Source organism: Hermetia illucens, chromosome 1 (genome assembly GCF_905115235.1).
Source record: "Hermetia illucens chromosome 1, iHerIll2.2.curated.20191125, whole genome shotgun sequence".
Taxonomy (NCBI): domain Eukaryota; kingdom Metazoa; phylum Arthropoda; class Insecta; order Diptera; family Stratiomyidae; genus Hermetia; species Hermetia illucens.
Genome location: NC_051849.1, coordinates 131,570,195 through 131,580,053, shown reverse-complemented (window position 1 = coordinate 131,580,053; position 9,859 = coordinate 131,570,195).

Genomic DNA, 9,859 nt, shown 5'->3' with positions numbered 1-9,859 from the left:
CACGTGTAGCTCCTCGAACTCAGGTCGGTTTCTTCTGCGCTGGGAGCGTCTTCTAGCTTTAAGGCACTTTTTCCGGCATTCCTCAATTTCGGAATTCCACCAAAAATTAGGATTTCGTCTTCGGAAAGTGCTACGTCGAGGCATAGCGGCACCGCATGCCCGCTGCAATTTTTCCACGACCTGTGAAACTTTGTTTTGTGCGCTTCCCGATAGCTTCTGGAAGATACCAGAAGTACCTCCTTGAACATTTCTGCGTCGAATTTCTTAGTTACCCAGCTCATTATTATTCGTTTTAATGGCTTCAAATTATTCCATTGCGTCTGTCTGTCTGTCTGTTCGTCACACGCATTTTTCTCGGAGACGGTTACAGTGATTGACACCAAATTTGGTAGAAAGGTCTGAACTGTGAACGCTCACGCATACAGCGAATTACATCCTTTTACGTCGAATTTAAGGGGGGGGGGTCCCCAAACATGCAAAAGGGGGGTGTAAAATTTTTTTTCATCAAATATAGTCATGTGGGGTATCAAATTAAAGGTCTCGATTAGTACTTTTGAAAGCCGACCTTAGTTTTGACATCCGTTGGAAGGGTGGGGAGCGCAGGGGGTTGAGAGTGAACACTTCTTTAAGGGGGCCATTCTCAGAAACTACCAAACCGAAAAATCTGAAAAAAATCAGGAGGCTGCCACTATATGGTGCCTGGGCTCCAAAATATATTCCACGCCGATATCTGTTTAAATAAAGTTAATAATAGTATATTACTACAATTTTTTGTAATTGGTTAGAAACCCTCCTTAAGTTCATCCTAGTACCATGAAATTTTGCAGTGATATAGGCTATAATATAGAGCATGATGTTACCAAATTGCACTATTACTAACAAAGTTATAATACCTCGAATTTGTTACTTCTTTGAAAATTGAAGACTATGAATGTCAATATCACCCGAAAGTGGATACTCTCACAGAATATATGGATGTATTACGTGCTACGTACTAAGAAATACACAAAACCTTTCGTACCTGAAGCGTCCAGCTTCCGGTTTCCCGACTTGTTTTGCCTTTGAAAACAGCGGGCTGCCGAAGACCAGATACCTTATGGCTTTATAATTTTATCACCTGGAACGTCAAAATATCAATTTTCTACTTTTCAATCTGTTCGAAGTGTGCTCTGAGTTCACTATCATTTTTACGCCTCCAATTTCGTTTTGTTCTCGGCAGATTTTCTTCCATTAAATCGTGGTGATACCTACTGAAACTATCTGGTCTGATTTGATTGCAAAAAAATTATTGATCTTACCCATAATGTTTTGCAAGACGAGAATCGTGAAGAGTAAGTAGATTTTTTGTATAAAATGATGGCATTTTTATTTCAAATTTACTATTTTGTGTGAAATAAAACCTTCTTCTTCTTTTTCTTCAGCCTTTGTCCCGTTCACAAGCGGGGTCGGCTCGTCGTGATCGGCTTCGCCATTTGGCTCTATCGAATGCCTGATCTGGGTGCAATCTCGAGGCTTTCAAATCCCCATCCAGCGTATCAAGCCACCGTTGCTTAGGTCTGCCTTTTGGTCGTTTACCATCGACTTCGGTGTTCAGACCAATCTTTGCAAGTGAATTCTCGTTTGCACGAATTGCGTGACCATACCAACTTTTCCACGATCGGTGCAACCCCATAACGATCGCGGATATCCTCATTTCGGATGTGATCGAAACGTGTGACGCCACTAGTCCAACGTAACATCTTCGTCTCTATTACCGCAAGACGCCGTTCATTGTCTTTTATGGTCGGCCAACACTCAGAACCATAGAGAGGGACTGGACGGACGACATTGCGGTAAATTTTAGATTTGAGATGTTCGTTGATACGTCGATCACAAAGGACGCCAGTTGTGGAACGCCACTTCATCCAGGTTGCGTTAATGCGTGAAGCAATTTCATAACGCAGCTCTCCATTGGCTGATAGCGTTGACCCCAAATAAAACCTTACTACAATCTTTTCAATGTCTGTCTGTTTCTCTGTCCGTCTGCCACACGAGATTTATTCCGAAACGTTTGGAGGTATCGACCCGAAATTCGGTGAGAATATGTGGTCAATGAAGCGCTATATGTGCATATATGCAAAAGGGGAGAACCACTTTTTTCCCGGGAAATATGCTCATATTAACATATTAAACAAAAGGGCTCGGTTAGTACTTTTAGCAAATGATTTTCTTTCTTATATTGGGTCAAACAGTGATGAATCAAAATGTAGGTTGCAAAAAGTGGAACAGGTCTCGTTGTCAGAACCTATTATCCACAGAATCTGAAAAAAATTGCAGCAATGTATCTCTACAAAATCTCCTCAAAATCGCCTCAAAATATATGCTATTACCATATCTATCATCAAATAAAGTTAATAATAGCATGTAATTATATTTTAGAAATATAGCCAAAACCCCCCGTAAGTTTATGTTGGAAGTATGCAATTCGGCACCAGTATAGGCGATAATATAAGACATAATTCTGGAAAGTTTATAGTCATTCCAGCTATTTCTAACAAAGTTATAGAAGGTCATTGTGTTGTATTCCACGTGAATTCATTGTATTCCAATCGTTCTGAGCTCGCATCTACTAATGGCTGGCCGCACTACTTTGCGAAGCAAAATGGCTCCCGGAACTGCAATACAAATGGTTGTCGCTAGATAGCACTTACAGCCTTTCCGTTAGTTCAAAATAATATTTGCGAATGATCTTCAAAAACTATAAAAACAGTTGGAACTATAAAAACCTTAATATTTATATTATGATCACGTTTAAACATATTGAAAGGCGCATGGTCTTCATTTCAAGGAATGAGAAACAAACGTTTGGCTTCGAACGAAGAGAACATTTAAAATTTAATTTATATAGGCTACGGAGTCTCCCATCCTCCTGTATGGGGCCAAAAATTCTCAATTCTCAAGTCTCAAAGTTGTAGTCTCCATCTTTATTCTTCCCGTTTGACCAGTGCGGTTTGATGTTGTTGGCTGGTTGGTTTTCAATACTCACGTTGTCTCCATATATTTTGTCTTGCCTTCATTGATGTGCACCCAAGATCTCGAGGCGATAGCCGCCTGCTCGATCTGGATGAAGACAGTTTGTACGTCTCAGGTCGTTCTTCCCATGATGTCGATATCGTCAACATAGGCCAGTAGTTGGGTGAACTTAAAGAGGATCGTACCCCTTGCATTTACCTCAGAATCACGGATCATTTTCCTCAGGACTAGGTTAAAGAGGACGCATCATAGGGCATCCCCTTGCCGTAGACCGTTGCTGATGTCGAATGGTCTTGAGAGTGATCCTGCTGCTTTTATCTGGCCTCGCACATTGGTCAGGGTCAGCCTAGTCAGTCTTATTAATTTCGTCGGGATACCGTATTCTCTCATGGTGCAACTGTTGTCCATATTCCAACAGTTTTTCCATCGCTTGACGCAGAGAGAAAATCTGATCTGTTGCTGATTTGTCTGGAGTGAAGCCTCTTTGGTATGGGCCAATGCTGTTCTGAGCGTATGGGGCTATCCGGCCTAGCGAGATAGTGGGGAATATCTTATAGATGGTACTCCGCAACGTAATATCTCTATAATTGCTGCACTGTGTGATATCTCCCTTTTTATGTATGAGACAGATCATGCCTTTTGCCAGTCGTCAGTCATTGATTCTCTGTCCCACACCTTGAGCACAAGTTTATGAATTACTTGGTGTAATTGGTCGCCTTCATATTTAACCAATTCGGCTGTAATTCCATCGACTCCTGACGACTTATGATTTTTAAGTGGATGAATTGCACGGACTGTTTCTTCTATACTTTGTGGTGGCAGTATTTGCCCGTCGTCTTCAGTTGGCGGGACCATCAACTCGACGATGTTCTGGTTGTTCAGTAGTTCAACAAAGTACTCAACCCATCGCTCCAATGTGTCCATTCTGTCGGAAATCAGATTTCCCTCTTTGTCTCGGTAGGATAAACATCGAGGTGTGAAAGGCTTCATCCAGCTGACTTGTTGGTAAAACTTGCGCGAATGGTGCGGTTGCTCCCTGTACTTTTCGAGTTCACAGACCTGTTGGTTCTCCCAGGCTTCCTTTTTTCCGTCTATTAAGTCTTCGCTCGCTGAAGTTCGTGATAAGTCTCCGCGCGTGCCTGCGTCATTTGAGAATGCAACATTACTCGGTATTCATCGCCAAACCAGCCGTTCCGACTCTTTTTGCGGCTGGGGCCAAGTATGTTTGTGGCCGTATCAATGATAACGTTCTTCAGGTGATTGTGAAGATTATTTATTGATGCTTCATCTCCAGGATCTCTGTTGACTGCGGTTATTGCGGCATCAATTTACCTCTTAGTGTTGCGGAGGGCTGTCTTGTGGATGGCTTCAGTGTTTTCTCTCACCTGATTGTCAGAGGGGATTGTAGGTGGTGTTGTTATTCGAGCTCGGAGCACCATGCCAACGAGATAGTGCTCCGAGTCTATATTGGCTCCCCTATATATTCTGACATTCATCAAGGCTGAGAAGTGAAGGCGTTCGATCAGCATGTGGTCAATTTGGTTGAAAGTGGTCCCGTCTGGAGAGGCCCACATTTGTTTGTGGAACGCTTTCCGTGCAAAGCAGGTGCTTCCAACAACCATTTGTGTGACACTGCTAATTGAATAATTCGCAGTCCGTTATCACTTGTATTTTAATGTAAGCTATGGGAGCCAACGTATCGCCTGAATACGAGCTGGCTGGTAAAATCCCGAAGTATGATTTTGATATCATATATGGGATTGGCTTCGAGGGTTCGTTCTACTGCCTCGTAGAAGGTATTTTTGTCCAACTCTGTAGTCTCCTCTGTAAGGGCGTGAACGTTAATGAGGCTTATATTTCTAAATTTGCCTCGCAAGGGCAGAGTGCATAGCCGTTCGCTTCTATTTTCAAAGCCGATAACAGCAGGTTTCATTTTTTGGCTGACCAAGAAACCTACTCCCAGCACATGGTTTTCTGGATGGTCACTATAATATATGGTGTAGTGACTCTTCTCCAAGAAACCGGTCCCTGTCCAACGGATCCCCTGCAACGCTGGGACAGGGTATCGACTGCTTGGGAGCTCCATTTCTGTACAGGGGCCCACGTTCCATGAGAAAATGCGCAAATCGTTACTCCGTTTTCGGTGCTGGGTTCGTCGTTGTAACAACATCCATCCATTACGAGGCTCCTGTTGTGGTTTCGTAGCTTTGGTTTTCCGTGCAGGGTTGTCAGCCCTACCTAACCCCCAACCTGGAGGACCAGTTGGTACAATTTGTTCCGTTTTTGGGCGCAGAGGGTCGCATTCATCCCTCTCCGTCTGCAGTTTTTCATGTAAAAAGAACTCCTAACAGTCACCACTTTGAGGTAGAGCTGTTGGTGTTGGTTCAGCAGGCGTTTCCCAGGTTTTATGCTGCATCGTGGGTACCAATCCACGTTTCGCCCTGGGAACTACGCTACCTTTTGACCACCTAAAAAGTTTCGAAATATATAAAGGAATATTTTGAATTTATAGCTACCTACGAAAAGAAAACGTGCATAGCAGGTTCCTGGCATAAAATGAACACAAGAGCTTTATGCCTGAAACACCTAGCTTACGGTATTTTGACTTTTTTAATTACAATAATTCGGGATCGCTCCTTCTTTATGTAACTTTTTTGGCAGGATGTATTTTCTTGTTATACCTGGTAATGGAAGGCCTTGAATAAAATCTCAGCTGTGACAAAGGGGGTACTGTTGGTTGATATACTTGCACTTGAGTTAAGTCTGTGTAACAGCTGCGGACAAGCGCTATGCTGACATTTTTCACCTTAGGGCGCCTACATATATAGTGTATTAAAGAAATGCTCTAAAATACTTCAAAATGCAAATTGTTTTTTCCGAATTATCTCTCGTGCTCTATTTTGTATCACGTTTCACTCGAAGGTTTCCTGAAGGTCCTAACGACCGTCTGCGATCTCTACATTTAATGGTTGTACGACGACCCCCACCTACCCATTTCTCGCATGCCCGACCTTGAAATGTAACTTCTCTTTCACAGCAGCCCATCACTGGCTTATAGGTACCTCCACTAACTTCCTTTCTGTATCAACCGAAATCGTTCATATAATACATCGTACGGCTATAGAGAAGAAAACCTTTCTTATATGTGTGAGGTGCCCCTCAAAGTCAAAATAAAATAATGTCATTCAATATATACGTAGAAATTCGTTGTTCCAATATCTCCACCAAAATTCCTGCGACTAGGTGGAATGGTTTTCGAGAAAAGTGGGTAATGTAGACAGATGACAGAAAGATGGTCATACCATCGGGGGCTGACACTGCGTCTGACGAAACCGTTGTGCTGACAATATTATGGAAACTACAACCACTTTATCGAGATCCTAAATTTCTTTGGTTCCCCGAACTAGTGGCTCATAGTTCACCTTCAACACGTATTTTTGTTCAATGCAACTATTATGGGGACTAGCAAAACCAATAACGTATGCAGAGCGACCCGTCTTGTCAACTACCAGTACGTCAGGCTTGTTATGTAGAATATAGCGATCAGTTAGAAGTTTTCGGTCCCAATACATTCTGTAAGCGGAACTATCAAGTACTGCTTGCGGCTCAAATCGGTAAATCGGCCCTGCTCACGTGATTAGCCCATGCTTGCATACAAAGTTTTGGTGAATCACCTTGCATACAGATTATGCTTGTTCGTGTACTGCACCGGTGCCATTACAGTCCAGTCTGAAATGGTCCAACGTCTGTAATTCCGAACCACATATTCTGCACTGATAGTTTTCCACACCCTATTTCATTATGAACTTTTTATAAGCTCGGGTAGCAACCACGCCGTCCTGAATGGCACACATGAATCTCTCGGTTTCAGTAAAGAGCTCCCCAGCACACAACCACCTGTTCGACAAATGGTTGCCAAAGGCAATTCACGTGTTTACCGTTCATTGCCTTCGACTTCCATTCATCGATCCACTCTTGGTCTCACTTTACCCCACTCAGAGGATTGAAAGCTCAATCGTTCTAGTAAAATGTAGTCAGCCCACAGTCTGCCTTACAGACAGCCGCATGCAAGGGACTCGCCTGCTCTTTGCTGTATAAATGAGCGCGTAATGAGTCGATTTTAGGGTGATGTTGTGCTGCCTCTACTTCCGATGTCACAGACTTTTAACGTGGTCGTCAGCACTAGCATACAACTAGATGCCATCTAAGTACATCAAGTGTATCAGCTCGCATTCAGCACGTAAGCCACATTTGATTGCGAAACCATGCCCTCTGGCACATCATTCAGTAGCTATGAAAGGGGGTTTAGTATATAAAACTGAAGAGGATTCAACAAATCCCCTGGAAAATATCCCTTCGTTTTCCGATGGGCTATGAGGTGTTAGCACCTTCAGATGAGCGCACTGATGAGGTATGCCACCCTTTCATGATTGTCGCCGAAAGTTTTATTAGTTTGGGATCAATGCGATGCAGATCTAGGACATCAATTAGCCAGATATGTGGGATGTTGTCGAAAGCCTTACTGTAATCGATATTGCAATTAAAGAGACTTCTTTGGTTTTTGGTTCGGTTTGGTTCTATCATCGAAAACTGTACTGTCTGGACGCTCTGTTGGGATTCATTGAGAAATGTGAAAAAATCCACTGGTTCCTCGCGTACGTTGCATTCTAATCACGTCTAGAGTGACTTTCGCCATACCGTCGTAACAAACTGCATACGACAGAAAGTTTCCGCTTTGTGTATCCACAATTTCAGTTATGGATGTCTTACTGGGGATGGCATAGTTTCTGTAAATCCCCCTGGACTTTATTTTTCACCCATCTGTTGGCAACACCAGTGCTGATTTCGGGGATTTGGTCAATAACGCGAAAGCGAATCTTTTGATCGTACAATCCACAGTACATCTACTAAGTAGTACCCACACTCAATCGATCGGACTTGCGGATGTATTGTTGAAGCTTATCAGTACACACCACTAAAGCACATTTAGATACTGCCAGATGTTGAGGCCCTAGTGTTTGTACGGATAAGCTTTTCCACTACAATTGCAAGTCCATTGAGTGTGCCTATGATACACTGTGGTACTATCTGATAGCTGCAACTGCACCACAGTTCAGAAGTGATTGTAGTTTCAGCAGCGACATATCAGCACACAGTTGAGATGCAATCTCATCATTGGTTTGAGATAGAATTCTTGAAGTTGTTGATGCATTCCCGAGGATTCTATACATGCTCTTTCCGCGATGACCTCAAGTTGACCACGCTCCCTGATGATGGCCAGGATTGCGCCGTTGCAAGTAATAACGCGGTACTGGTTTGTGATTCGCTGCGCAGTTACGCATGCGAATTGCGGGAAACTCTCGACGAATCTCTGGTGCATCCAGTGGTGATAAAGTTAAGTATCACGCACATAATCTTAAACAAGTAAATTAACGCTGACTTGGTTTTCCATTTAATTACACAAACCGATGTGGCTTTCCGGTACTTTTGCATAACAATACAAATCTTATCCTGCAGATCACTTATTAAAATGAAGAGATCTCATAACAATAACAATATGATCTTGCAGACTAAACAAGAGATCTCATAATAATAACATTTTCAATCTATAAAAGATTTCTGTAGCCAATGATTGTTAGCTTGAGGTTTTAGAAATAAACGAATCTTTTTCACCCACGTTTTATTAATTCATTGTAAGTAGAAAGCCCGGATAACGTGAAATAATTAAAAAAGTATCGACACTTTACTCTTTTTACCTCTGCTCGGACTTGAAACTTCACTATAAGATTTTATACCTGCCTCCGCCTTTATTTTGTAGTAGGAGTGAATGATAGAGGTTCATTTCGTTAGTTCACTTCATCCGTTGCCTACGCGAATCTTATTTTTACTATTAGCAACCTTTTTGTCTTGAAATTGTTACGTAATACAAATAATTTTCTTTTTCAGAAGGTAAATAATCACCTTGGGATCTGAATTATGATTAGGGTGACATCACACACAGCTGTAAAATAAATTCTCCGGGCCAACACGGCCAGGAGCATCACAAAACATCACACAAGTCCTAATCATGAATTCACATAACAAATCAAGGAAAATAGAAATTAGTAATGGAAAATGTTGCATAGGAGTATACGAACACAAAAAGTTAATTTCAATAATTGGTACCAAACCGATCAAACAGAACAATTTCTTCAGTCGATGCAATGCTTTCTGAAGACTGAAACTTGTCACCTTCAACTGGAACGGAGTCTTTAACATTCTACTTACTTTTCGACTGCGATTTTACTGCAACGTGTTTTTATGAGAACCATCGACCACCATCAAGAGACCATTGACAACCAAGAATTGGAAAAGCGGGCCTGCTCTGATAATAACAATATCTACGCTGTTCATAAATTCCGAAGATGCTGTCAGAGGAGCGCAGAAGAATTAAACGACGATGAAGAAAGAGCAGGACTCTGTTGGTTCGTATGTACACAGATATATATGTATCTTAGGTGATCGAGGATATTATTCAATTTAACTCATATTGATAAGAAAACCTCAGAAACTAGTTTCGAAAGGACACCAGAAGATGAGCAAAATATCGGTGAGACCAATAATTAATTGAAGATCTCCTTTGAGTTGTTTCTTTTCTTCTACATTTCATCTAAGTTAAGATATCGTTTTTTAAAATAATATTTGTTGCACAATAACTTGAAAACTCGATGTAAGTTGCACTTTAATTCCACAAAAATATATACTATAATGGTAAGGCAGGATTGCGATATAATATGTTTAGTCCTTCTGATTCAGTACGAGTTCCGCTGGTCGAAGAATCCAGAGTCAATGGGTTATTTCTCATCTA